This window comes from Oryctolagus cuniculus, chromosome 1 (genome assembly GCF_051225735.1).
Source record: "Oryctolagus cuniculus isolate XC-2025 breed Fujian yellow rabbit chromosome 1, ASM5122573v1, whole genome shotgun sequence".
Classification (NCBI taxonomy): Eukaryota; Metazoa; Chordata; class Mammalia; order Lagomorpha; family Leporidae; genus Oryctolagus; species Oryctolagus cuniculus.
In genome coordinates, this window is record NC_142867.1 from 90696793 (window position 1) to 90710607 (window position 13815).

The 13815-nt window shown below is 37.4% G+C and overlaps 1 long non-coding RNA gene across 1 annotated transcript; it reads right to left on the minus strand.

The window, feature by feature from the left end:
* Positions 1-1547: 1547 nt before the first annotated feature.
* On the minus strand, positions 1548-13009 carry LOC149128515 (uncharacterized). The gene is made up of 3 exons (XR_016219572.1): positions 12905-13009; positions 8826-8884; positions 1548-2067 (listed from the first exon to the last, which is right to left on the minus strand). It is a non-coding gene; the product is annotated as an uncharacterized LOC149128515 (long non-coding RNA).
* Between the last annotated feature and the right edge of the window lie 806 nt (positions 13010-13815).

The following is a 13815-nucleotide window of genomic DNA, read 5'->3' on the forward strand; positions in this document are numbered from 1 at the left end:
CTCTGGTTTTCAAATAAATAAGTCTTTTAAAAAAGAGTAAGAGCCAAATGAAATATTTAGAACATAAAATAGAGTTTTTAGAACATACAGGTCAGTAAAATTAGCATCAGAATTCAGGAATTAGAGGAAAGGGACCATGGACTAGAAGACCAGTACACTTGCACTAAAGCAAGAAAAAAAAATTGTAAAATAAAGAACAACTCCTCAAGGACTTGCGGGAATATAACAAATTGTCTAACATTTGTATCATTAGGGATTGCAGAAAGTAAATAATAATATCAAACTGAAAATGTACTCAAGGAGATAAATGATTGAAGGATAGGCATTGGGGGAAGCAGTTGCTTGCTCCCCCCATCTCTTATTAGAGCCTGGGTTTGAGTCCCAGCTCTTCTCCAGATTCCACATTTCTGTGTATGGACATCCTATCGTGCAGCAGGTGATGGCTCAAGTGTTGAGTGCCTGCTACCCACATGAGAGCCGACACTGGGTTCCCTGGCTTCTGGCTTTTACTTTATCTTCTCCAGCTCTTAGGGGCATTTGCAGAGTAAACCAGTGGATAGGAGATTTCTCAAACCGCCCCCCCCACTCCATCTTTCACATAAATTAATCTTTAAAAGAAAAAAAATAATGTTGAAAAACTTCTCAAAATTTTCAAGGTGACCAAGCCTACATATTCAAGAAGCCAAATTAAAATTTGCAAATCAACCCAAACAAATTAATGCAAGAAACCCACATCAAGAGTCATGATAACAGAATCATGTGTGTGTTTGTGCAAAGAAAATATCTTGCCAGCCACAAGAGGGAAATTAGTCCTTATCTGTAGGGGAAAAGTAATTTGAATGGCAGTGTATTTCTTAGCAGAAACAATGTAAGTCAGAATAAGTGGCACACTATCTTTCAAGTGCCAAAATAACTGTCAGAATCTTTATCCTACAAAAATATAATTCAGCATAGGAGAAATCAAAACATTTCACATAGAAGAAAACAAAGTGCTTGTTACTAAAGGAATGGTTGTTTCTTGAGCCACATGAATGGCTAAAGAAAGTTCTGTAACTTGAAGTGCACCTAAGGGAAGGAACCTGGGAAAACCAGGAAGGAACAAAGCAAAAGTACAAAAATCCAAAAACACAGCCAGCAAAAACAATAGGTTAAATAGGGTTGATTTATGTGTTTTCCTGCTCTTCTCAATTTTTAAAGTTTGGTGATTGAAGCAAAACTATAGCACTATTTGATACGGTTCTAAATATATGAGGAGAATGTTTTACAATTGCAAATGGAGGCAGGTGCAGCAAAAGGTGATATTGTTGACTTAACACAACTGGTAAAATGATTAGCATACAAAGATCAGTATCATAGTGTAATACTAAGAACAACATGTTTGTATAAATATATGTTCACACATGGATATACATATGTATATCTATAAATATACATTCACATATCTATATAAAACATAAAGTATATAAAAATTAAAATAGAACTGTAAATGTGCTCAGATATGAAGGCAAAATGAAATCAGTAAAACAGGAGACAAGAGATAGAAAAATAATAAAAATGGTATACATAATCCTTATTAGTAATTATAATAATTATATTTAAACAATCCTAATAATGAAATGTGAATTAACAGACTATTTGCTTGCAAATAAACCAAAGATATGCTCTCTGCAAGAAAATAACTTCAATTTCTTTTTGAGATTTATTTACTTATTTGAAAGGCTGAATTAGAGAGAGAGAGAGAGAGAAATAGAGAAGAGAGAGAGAGAGGCAGAGAGGTCTTTCATCCACTAGTTCACTCCCCAGATGGCCACAACAGTCAGGGCTGGTCCATCCTGAAGCCAGGAGCCAGGAGCTTCACTGGGCTCTTCCACATGAGTGCAGGGGCCCAAGCACTTGGGCTAACCTCCATTGATTTCCCAGGCCCATTAGCAGTGAGCTGGATTGGAAGTGGAGTTGCTGGAACACAAACTGTCACCTACATGGGCCAGCATTGCAGGTGGCAGCTTAACCCGTTGAGCCACAGTCCCAGTTCCTATCTTCAGTTATAAAATACTGGCAGGTTATACTCTGTAAAGTAAATAGATAAAAAAAATAGCATGTAAATTATAATAAAAAATAGGAGCAACCTCCCTAATAATAGCTAAAGTAGATTTCCCATCAAAGAAAATAGTAAGAAACAAGGTCATTACATAACAAGAGTACCAATCCACCAAGAAGGCATGACACACATAAACACGTGTGAACCAAAAGTAGCTGTAACATATGTTAAATGAAAGCTGATATCACGGAAAATGTTCTATCACCATCTGAAAACTCAACAATCAAAAAATGGGCCAAAAACCTGAATTGAATGTCTCAGCAAAGAAGATATGCAGATGGTAGTAAAAAGATGCTCAACCTCATATGTAACATGGTGTTTAAAATTAAAACAATGAGATCACAGCACATATACACTTTATAATCCAGAAATCACAATCTTTGGTACTTCCTCAAATAAATTGAAGATTTATGTGCTCAAAACCCTGCACCAATTTATATAAAACATCTTTACTCATAATTGCCACAGCTTGGATAATATATATTATCCTTGGGAAATATGTATTATCCCGCCTGTGATTAATGGGTAAACCATGATACATCCAGACAATGGAATATTACTCAGCATTCTAAAGAGATCAGCTTTCATGTCATCAAAAGACACAGAGAGATCTGAAACACATCTTACTAAGTGAAAGAAGACAATCTAAAAAGGCTGAATACTGTATGACTCCAGTATATGAAATTTTGGGAAAGGCAAAAATGTGGCAACAGTAAAGACGTAAGCAGGTTCATCAATAGTAAAGAAGAAAACAGAACAAAACAAAAAGGGGCCAGCAGGTTAAGGAAGTCAATGGAGGAGATGATGTGGTTTGGTGGCAGAGGGTTCAGGAAAAAGAATAAAAAGAACTTAAAGCATAGAGATTGTGTTTCACACACTTCAAAAACCCAAGAAATGTAGAACAAAATAAAAGCAAGCAAAAGAAGGGAAATTATAAAGAATCTTAGAAATCAATGAAAACGGGATATAATAGAGGAGAGTCAATGAAGCAAAGAGCTGCTGATGTGACCCCAGCAGTAAAACTGACAAATGCAATAAGACAGATAAATAGGAAAAGAGAAAAGACACAAATTATCCATGTTGGTAATGAGACTCCAGGTTATCACTGTAGTGTAGTTATCAAAAATTAAAGAAATTGAATTTGCAATTTAAAAATTTCTCAGGTGGTTTCACAAGAGAATTCAATCAATTATTTAAACAGGAATTAACCTCAATGCTGCACAATCACTTTAGGGAAATAGATCAAGTTTCTGGTTGCAAAACAATGGAAAGCATGTCATTGCAAACATTAAAAATAGAGAAAGGTGAGAGGGTGGTAGTGGTGGGGGTAGAAGGGAAGGATAATTATGCTCTTAAAACTGTATATTATGAAATGCATGAAATTTTTCGCTTTATATAAATAAAATTTAAAAAATGGTAAAAAAGGAAAATATTTAAAAAACAGAAAGGAACACTTTCTATTTCATTTTTAAAACTAGTATCATAGTTACCATGGTACTGAAACCAAAGTATAAAAAAACTACATGTTAATAAGTTCCGTGGATATAGATGCAAAAGATCCTTTATAAAAGATCAAATAGAATTTTGCAGTATATAAGAAGCATACAAAGCAACCAAGTAGGGTTCCTCCCAGGCATTCCAGTGTTGTTCAGTGTTACAAAATCAATGAATTGCCCCACCATATCAACCACTTATAAAAGATTATATAAATCAACGCAAAAAATCATTTGATAAATTTGAGCATCCATTTATACTAACATACGTCAGAAATAGAAATAGAGGAAATTTTCCTCAAAATGATAAAGAGCATTTACAAGAATCCCAGTTAACTCTGTATTCCATGGTAAATATTGAATGCGCTCAACCTAAGGCTGGAAGAAGGCAAGTGTACCTCCTGTAACCACTCTCATTCAACATGATGCTTGCTATTTCAGCCAGTACAATAATACAAGTAAGAAAATGGAATCCTTGGAGTTTGGAAAGAAAGAAATAAGACTATTTATTTTCAAATGCCGTGGCTGTCAGCAAAGAAAATCCCAAAGGACTTCAAAAAGTTATATAACTTAGCTATTGTGCATTCGCGAATTTAAGATACAACATAAACACATGAAAATCAGTTCTAGTTCGACATGTTAGCAATGACCAAATTGGATACTTAAAAATGTAATACAATTTTAATTGCTATCCCAGGATGGCAGACAAGATGACTTGGAAAATTTATTTTCAAGAGCAATGCAAATGTCAAGGTAACCAGTGTTTTCATGGAGGAAACTTTTGAACTCGCTTGAAATCAAAACAACACTAGTTTGTTTTCTTATTTTTTTTTTCACTTGAGAAGCTTGACAGGATCAACTTAATGTATTTAAGAAGTACAGATGAGCACAAATACTCAAGACATCCAAGATAAAGACAATTAATATGAAGATAAGTGAACTGATTTAGAAAGATATAACAAATGAGACCGGCATGTGGCCTAGTAGTTAAGAGGCTGCTTGGAACGTCCACGTCCCATATTAAAATGCCTGGATTAGACTCTTAGCTGGGCTCTGGATTCCACCTTCCTGCTTTTGGACACCCTGGGAGGCAACAGTGACGCATCCATGGCCATCAACGTGTGAGACTCAGACTGAGTTCCAGGATCCCAGCCTGAACTGTTGCAGACATTAGGGATATGAAACAGTGGGTGGGAGATCTCTGTTTCCTGTCTCTCTGCCGTTTCTCTGCATTTAGATGAAATAAATAAATTAACATGAAAAAAATAAATAAACATGAAATACAATACAATTTAAATTGTATAGTATTTTGCCAAATATTTGTAGTTGATCAGTGCAGCAGAATAGAATCCGGAAGTAGCCACTCACAAGTACACTTGGTATATTTCACACTGAGAAATGTGAAATAATGGACTTTTCAAAAAAAATTTAATAAAATTGTTTATATGAAAAAAAAATAACAGCTGGGGCTAGAACCCAGATTTAAAAGTTTGAAGGCAATAAACAAAGAAGAACCCAATATTTTAATATTTAGTTGGGCCAATTGGGTGTCAATTTGGTTTATTTTTTCAAAAAACCAGCTCCTCATTTGGATGATTTTTGTAATTTTTTTCTTCTCTGATTTAAATTATTTCTCTTCTCCTACTAGATTTGGGTCTGGTTTGCTGCAGATTTTCTAGATTTTGAGATGCATTGAAAGCTCATCTATTTGGTGCCTTTCCAATTTCTTGATGTAGGCACCTATTGATATAAACTTTCCTCTTAACACTGCTTTTGCTGTATCCCATAAATTTTGGTGTGTTGTGCTGTTATCCTCATTTACTTCCAGAAAATTTTTGATTTCTCTTTTAATTTCTTCTATGACCCATTATTCATTCAGGAGCATGTTGTTCAATCTCCATGTGTTTGCATATGCTCTAGGGATTCCTGAGTTGCTAATTTCCACCTTCATTCCTTTATGGTCTGAGAAGTTGCATGGTATGATTCTAATTCTTTTGAATTTGCTGAGACTTGCTTTATGGCCTAGTATGTGGTCAATCCTAGAGAAGGTTCCATGTACTGCTGAGAAGAATGTAAATGCTTTCTGTGTAGGATGAAAAGTTCTCTAGATATCTGTTAGATCCATTTGGGCTATAGTGTCATTTAAATCTACTGTATCCTTGTTGATCTTCTGTCCTATTGATCTGTCTATTTCTGAGAGTGGAGTATTGAAGTCCCCCAGTACTATTGTATTGGGGTCTAAGTCTCCCTTTAAGTCAGTCCGTTAACAAATCTTTTAGATAAACCGGTGCCCTGTAGTTAGGTGCATATACATTGATAATTGTTATATCTTCCTGTTGAATTGATCCCTTAAATCTTTATATAGTGCCCCTCTTTGTCTCTCCTAACAGTTTTTGTGGTAAAGTTTATGTTGTCCTATACTAAGATGGCTAGGCCCGCTCTTTTTTCATTTCTGTTGGCATGGTATAACTTTTTCCAGCCTTTTACTTTCAGTCTGTATGCATCTTTGTTGGAAAGATGTGTTTCTTGTAAGCAGCAAATAGATGGGTTTTGTTCCTTAACCCAGTCAGCCAATCAGTGTCTTTTAACTGGACAGTTCAGGCCATTAATGTTCAATGTGACTCTTGATAAGTAGTAACTTTGCCCTGCCATTTGCCAAAGATATTTTCTAATATATGCTTTGAACTTACTGGGATCTTTTGCTGTGAGGTTTCCTTCCTTTTCCTTCCTTTACTTTTTTTTTTTTTAACAGGCAGAGTGGACAGTGAGAGAGAGAGACAGAAAGGTCTTCCTTTGCCATTGGTTCACCCTCCAATGGCCGCCGCGGCCGGCGCACCGCACTGATCTGATGGCAGGAGCCAGGTGCTTCTCCTGGTCTCCCATAGGGTACAGGGCCCAAGCACTTGGGCCATCCTCCACTGCACTCCCTGGCCACAGCAGAGAGCTGGCCTAGAAGAGGGGCAACCGGGACAGAATCCGGTGCCCCGACCGGGACTAGAACCCGGTGTGCCGGCGCTGCAAGGCGGAGGATTAACCTACTGAGCCGGGGCGCCGGCCCCTTTAATTTCTTTCATATTGATGACCGTGTTTCTGTGTTTCTGTGTGCCACACATCTTTAAGCATCTTTTGCAGGGCTGGACAAGTGGTGACAAATTCTTTCAATTTCTGTTTGCTATGAAAGGTCTTTATTTTACCTTCATTCACAAATGAGAGCTTTGCAGGATATAATATTCTGGGCTGGCAGTTTTTCTCTCTTAGTACCTGGGCTATGTCTCGCCATTCCCTTCTAGCTTGTAGAGTTTCTGATGAGAAGTCAGCTGTGAGTCTAATTGGGGATCCTCTGAGAGTAATCTGACGTTTCTCTCTTGCACATTTTAGGATCTTTTCTTTATGTTTCACTGTGGTGAGTTTAATTACCACGTGTCGTGGTGAGGATCCCTTTTGGTCATGTTTATTAGGGGTTCTATGTGCTTCCTGTACTAGGATGTCTCCGTCCTTCTCCAAACCTGGGAAATTTTCTGCTAATATCTCACTAAAAAGGCCTTCTAATCCTTTTTCCTTCTCCATGACTTCAGGAACTCCTAGAACCCGAATGTTGGGTTTTTTAATAGTATGCTCTAGATTCTTGACAATATTTTTTTAGATTTCTAATTTCCTCTTCTTTTCTTTGGTTTGACTGTATATTTTCCTGTTCTCTGTCTTCTAAGTCTGATATTCTCTCTTCTGCTTCACCCATTCTGTTTTTAAGGCTCTCTAATGTGTTTGTCATTTGATCTATTGAATTCTTCAATTCACTATGATTTCTCGTCACTATCACAGTTTCATGTTCTACTAGTTGTTTCATTTCATTTTGATTCCTCCTTAGTATTTCATTTTCACGAAAGAGATTTTCAATCTTCTCCATTAAGGATTTCTGTAGTTCAAGAATTTGTTTTTGAGAACTTCTTAATGCTCTTATCAATTTTTTGAGATCTGCTTCTTGAAATTCTTCTATCTCATCATCTTCATAATCTTGAATTGGGGTGTCTTTTTCATATGGGGGCATCATAGTGTCTTCCTTGTTCTTATTACCTCGGTTTCTGCATTTGATTGGCATTGTGGACATATTCTTTGATTTCTTTGCTGTGGTGCTTTTTCTCATTGTACTATGACTCTAGATTAAGTGGACTGACTGCTTTTGATGGATCCTTAGAGGCTGTGATGGGTGTGGCCAGAGAGCTCTGTTTAGTTCTTCAGGGTTAAAGGTGTGCCAAAGGTGACTCACCCAGATTGTTCTCTCACTCGCTTGGTCGCTCGCTCTCTCTCTCTCTTTTTTTTTTTTTTTTTTTTTGACTCAGTTGGGAAGTAATTCCACACAGCTGAGTGGAATTGAGGGTAGTTGATGTGTGAAATCTAGTCCCTGTGGGTATTAGTCTGCTCAACCCCTGGGACCACACAAAGAGTTTATGCAGCCCTCAGTGTGGTCTCAAATTTCCCTGCGGTCTCTCACCTGGTTGCCAAGGTTACCAAGTTTGTGTACTTCACGAGTTCTCTAGCCCCCCCTCAGATTTTCACAGTCTCAGTTTGTTAGCTCCACACTTTCACTAGGTCCTAACCTCCTGTTATTTCTCCCCACCAGAGTCAGGTTTTTCTGCTTGGCTAATGGTGGGCGCCGTTTCACATACGTAAAATGGCACCTGCCCTTTGTCTTGCTTGGCTTTGTAAGGTGAGTGGAGAGGGAGACTAATGTCCGTGCCAGTTCCCCTTATTTATTCATTTTTTTCTCTCCTCCAGTCAGCCTGGTGAACTTTCTCCAGTGGGGCTTCAGGCCTCGTTCCCTCTAGGCTCTTTCTGCCTTTCCCCACCAATGTCTCGGGTTACCGAGGTTTGTCTCACCTCCCCTTCCAGCGCTGGTGCGCAGACTCTGCAGCTCAACTTCTGTGGCTCGGCTTCTTCAGCTCGGCTCCCGCAGCTCAGCTTCCACGTGCTGGGTGAACTTGCTCTCCCCATAGGTCCTCCGTGTCACATCCACTAGATCCGGAAGAGTTTCCTCTGCAATTTTTTCCTGAGGCTACAGTAACTCCACTTCTATTAAACTATCTATTCCTGGACTATCGATGCACGCCCTCACTATTCCGCCATCTTGGCTCCGCCCCCAAGATATTTCATTGTATATAAGCACAGACTCTTTTTTTTCCCATATAGTTCTTTTTTATTTTTATCCCAAAGAAACCTTTTATCTAAGGAATACAAACCTTGTGCATTTTGTAAGTGCAACTTTAGGCAACAACCAACTGAGCACCGAAGGGGAAACCTGTTGAAGTGAAATGGAGACTATGAGAAACAGTGACTTGATCAGCTCTTGTCCTGACGGTTGATGTACAATGTAATACTTCATCCATTTTAGTATTTTTTTTTTGCTCTAGTACTATTGGTTGAATTCTGTAATTAACACACAATTATTCTTAGGTGTTTAAATTTAACTGAAAAGTGATCCCTGTTAGGAATATGGAAAACATTATGCTGAGTGAAATAAGCCAGTGCCAAAGGGACAAATATCATATGTTCTCCCTGATCGGTGACAACTAACTGAGCACCAAAAAGGAAACCTGTTAAAGTGAAATGAACACTATGGGAAACGGTGACTTGATCAGCCCTTGACCTGACTGTGGATGAACAACTTAATACGTTATCACTCTTAGTATTTTTTTTGTTTGTTCTACTTAATACTTTTGGTTGAATTCTGTAATCAATACACAGCTATTCTTAAGTGTTGAAACTTAACTGAAAAGTGATTGCTATTAAATATAAGAGTGGGAATAAGAGAGGGAAGAGAGATACAATTTGGGACATGCTCAAGCTGATTTGACCCAAATGGTAGAGTTAGATACCAGGGAATTCCAATTCAATCCTGTCAAGGTGGCATGTACCAATGCCATCTCACTAGTCCCAGTGATCAATTTCTGTTCACAATTGATCACAATGATAGGACTAAGAACCAAAGGGAGCACATAAACAAGAATAGTGTCTGCAAATACTAACTGATAGAATAAAAAAGGGAGAGAATGATCCAACATGGGAAGTGAGATACACAGCAGACTCATAGAATGGCAGATGTCCTAAACAGCACTCTGGCCTCAGAATCAGCCCTTCAGGCATGCAGATCTGGCTGAAAAGCCCATGAGAGTATTTCAGGCATGGAAAGCCAAGACACTCTGGGGGAAAAAAAATGACCTAAATGAAAGATCTCCGTGAGTGAGATCCCAGTGGAAAGAACAGGTGATCAAAGAAGGAGGTACCTTTCTCTGAAGGGAGGAGAGAACTTCCACTCTGACTATGACCTTGTCTAAATATGATCAGAGTCAGTGAACTCAGGGGGTTTCCATAGCCTTAGCAGCTCATGACAAGAGCCTAGGGTGATTACTGAGGCCGTAAACAAGAGTGTCAATTTGTTAAGTCAACAACAGGAGTCACTGTGCACTTACTCCTCATGTAGGATCTCTGTCCTTAGTGTGCTGTACATTGAGATTTAATGCTATAACTAGTACTGAAACAGTATTTTTCACTTTGTGTTTCTATGTGGGTGCAAACTGTTGAAACCTTTACTTAATATATGCTAAACTGATCTTCTGTATATAAAGAGAATTGAAAATGAATCTTGATGTGAATAGAAGGGGAGAGGGAGCGGGAAAGGGGAGGGTTGTGGGTGGGAGGGAAGTTATGGGGGGAAGCCATTGTAATCCATAAGCTGTACTTTGGAAGTTTATATTCAATAAATAAAAGTTAAAAAAATGTTAACACTGAAATAAATTATGAAATAATTTGTAAAATGTTAACAGTAAAAAAATTTTGAAAAAATTGTGATTTCAAAATTAAAAGAAACATGGTTTATCAAAACCAGTATAGAGTAATTGAAAAAAATATCCTGAGAGAATTCATCGTAACACATACCATTGACAAAATATGGATGTATAAAAGCAAACTGTTGAAATCTTTACTTAATGTATGCTAAACTGATCTTCTGTATATAAAGATAATCAAAAATGAATCTTGATGTGAATGGAAGGGGAGAGGGAGTGGGAAAGGGGAGGGTTGCGGGTGGGAGGGACGTTATGGGGGGGGGGAAGCCATTGTAATCCATAAGCTGTACTTTGGAAATTTATATTCATTAAATAAAAGTTAAAAAAAAAACAATAATTAGATTCATAAATATCTGAAAAAAAAAGCATAAAGGGCATTTGGGAAGGACAAACCTCTATAAGTGCCTAAAGACATGAACTGGTTTCTTCTACATTCAGATATTATTTCATACTCAGTAGACTGGCCAGAACAAAGTGTGACTGCCAAATTTAGCAAAAATACAGACTAGGATTACTTGTAGAACATGGATTCTAGAGAGGGTGGGAGGGAGAGAGGGCTAGGGTAAGAGAGAGAGAGGAAAGGAGGAATATCCTTATATTTTTAGGATTCTATCTACAAACTATGTTGCATGTTAGAATAAATTATTTTAAATAAAAATCTTTTTAAAAAGACATATTTAGTTCAGTGTGGGTAAATGGTAGAGTTCTTATTTGAAAGCAAAGAAGAACAACTGCAGAGAGAAGTGGTGTTCACATTGTATAATGTCTTGAATTACACTGAATTTTATTGCAAGACAATGAGGGACAATTCGTGTGCTAAGAGAAAAATGGTATGTCAGGAAGCAAATTGATAAATGAATTAGAGAAAGCAAGAGAAGAAGCAATTGTGAGCAGTACAAGTAAACAGTCAACACTTAAAAATGGAGAAAATAATTGTAGTATAAAAGCAATAATATTGTTTTAAACTTAAAGCTTTGACACAATTATAAGTATTTTATTACTAATTATAAGAGTACATTAATATGTAATGGAAGTAATAAAGAATCTCTGAAGCAGCTTTTAATCATATTCTTGTTTTCCAAAAGTAAATTTATTAGTCTTGTTAGTAACTTAAGAATTTTTGCTTAATGGCTTATGACCTAAAGGAATTTTTATACAAGTACATAACAAACCAATGTATAATTGGTAGGAATTTAATGATTCAAGTAATAACCTTACAAATTACTACATTTAGTAGATCTTTTAGATTAAGACTGTTATGTTTCACATTATTTTTTAAATTTTATTTTGAAATTATGGTTATGGGCCATCTGCTGTTAACTTTAAAGCTTTTGAGGATGGAGTTCTAGATAGATGTATGAATATAAGAAATAATATAATATTTGTTTCCTTTTGTTTTCATTAATTATAAAATTCAATAGTTGTTTCCTATATTTAGTAATCATATGCTTTTATATTTCATCAGCACTCCATTTAAGTATAAGATTTTGGTAATAGATTAGAGTCTGTATGAAAGTAGAATTGAATAAAGCAAATTAAGCAAATTATTAGGGATTTTTATGTCCCTATTTCTACATTTCTCTTTCATTATGGTAAGGCATTTCAAATTTGTAAGCATTTTTGGTTTAGTCCTCTAGTTAATTATCTGGTAGTTGCAAAATGACTGCTACATTTAGAGAAATCACATTTTCAATGACTATGTCCAAAGCTTAGGAAAACCTGAGGAAGTACAAAAGGTATTCTTTGCTTGCTGCCTTCTTGGTTTTTCTGTATTAGGGTTCTTCAGAGAAACTGAACCAATAGGAGATGTAGAGATAGAGGATACAGACATGGCTGTAAACATAGACCTAGAGATACAGACATGACGTGATTTAAAATACTAACTGGCTCATGTGGCTACTGAGGATAAGAAGTCCCATGAGCTGCCACCCATTGACTGGAGAACCAGGAAAACCATTGACATAATTCATTGAGTCTAAAGGCCTATGAATGGCAGTGGCAGGGATGGAATGGAGGAAGGGGTTGCCATCCAGGTCTGAGTTTGAAGGTCAGAGAACCAGGAACTCCAATAGCCCCAGCAAAAGATGGCGGGCATTTCAGCTGAAGGGGAAAGAGTAATTACATACTTCTTCCACCTTTGTTTTCTTATCCAAGCCCTCTGGGGATTGGATGATGGCCACCCCCACCAGGCAGGGCACTTTCCCAATGCATGAATTCACATACTGACCTCTTCCGGAAACATCCTCAGAGACATACACAGAAATATAATTTTCAGACTCTCTGGGAATCCCTTGTCTCAGTCAAATTAATAGGAAAAATTAAGTGTCACATTTCATCAGAGAAGAAAATGTTTTGTAATCTCTGAAGGCATATATTTTGCCCTTGTTCAGAACTGACTTCCATGCCAAATCCCAGACCAATCCCTACCAGAGGTCTAGAGTCATGTGGTTGCTTAGGGAAATTCTGACACATACCATGGAGCTAGTACATGACTTCTAAACAAACTGGGGGTTTTGGTAGCATGGCATGATATCATTCCAGTAATCACAGTGAGTTCTCTGTACTTTGATGTTTACCTGTGGGAAGAGGAAAACTGTCATTTGGTGATGTCTCATCAGTGTCAGTTACTATATTGTAAACTTTCTACAGGTGAGAAAAGAAGAATAGGGTCAATCTGATATTTCGAAAATAGTGTTACAGCTATGTACCATTAGGAAAAGAGGCACAGAACAGAGAGGAGGCAGAATACGAATCTACAGCCAGACCAAATTTATTCAGAGCTAATAAATCTACAGAGGTTGACCAATTGTCATTGTGCTCATAGACCGAGCACGTGACAGGAGCCTGGATCCAACCAAGCAGCCTGGGCCCTTTTACATCTTAGGTGGGCTAGGGGTGGGAGTGGAGGGGCAGTAGGTAGAGATGAGATTCTCCATGCTGGTTCTTTAAGTTTGGCCCACAGGCTTCCAAACCTGGGGAAGAATGCAGGGGTGGGATGGGGAACAATACAGGGTATGAGATGGAACTGATCTCATGAAAGAAGGCAGGGATAACAAAAAACCCCAAATGGCTGAGACTATGTCCTTGTTCCATCATATGCTGCATCTTTTCTATTATCTTTAAATATGAACCTTTTAGTACACTCAACATTTCTGAACATTTACTACAAACCTGGGTTCAATACAAAAAGATATTGATAAAAAATGTTGATGAACAGAAGTTACATATAACACTTCAGAATCTACTGTGGTTTTAATCAAATCAATTATTTTTGAGTTCAAGGGTATTTGCAGAGCATGGATATTGATGCAATAGTTTCCCATATGGATGCCAGTCCATATCCTGGCTGATCCACTTCTAATCCAGCTTCCTGTTAATATGCCTG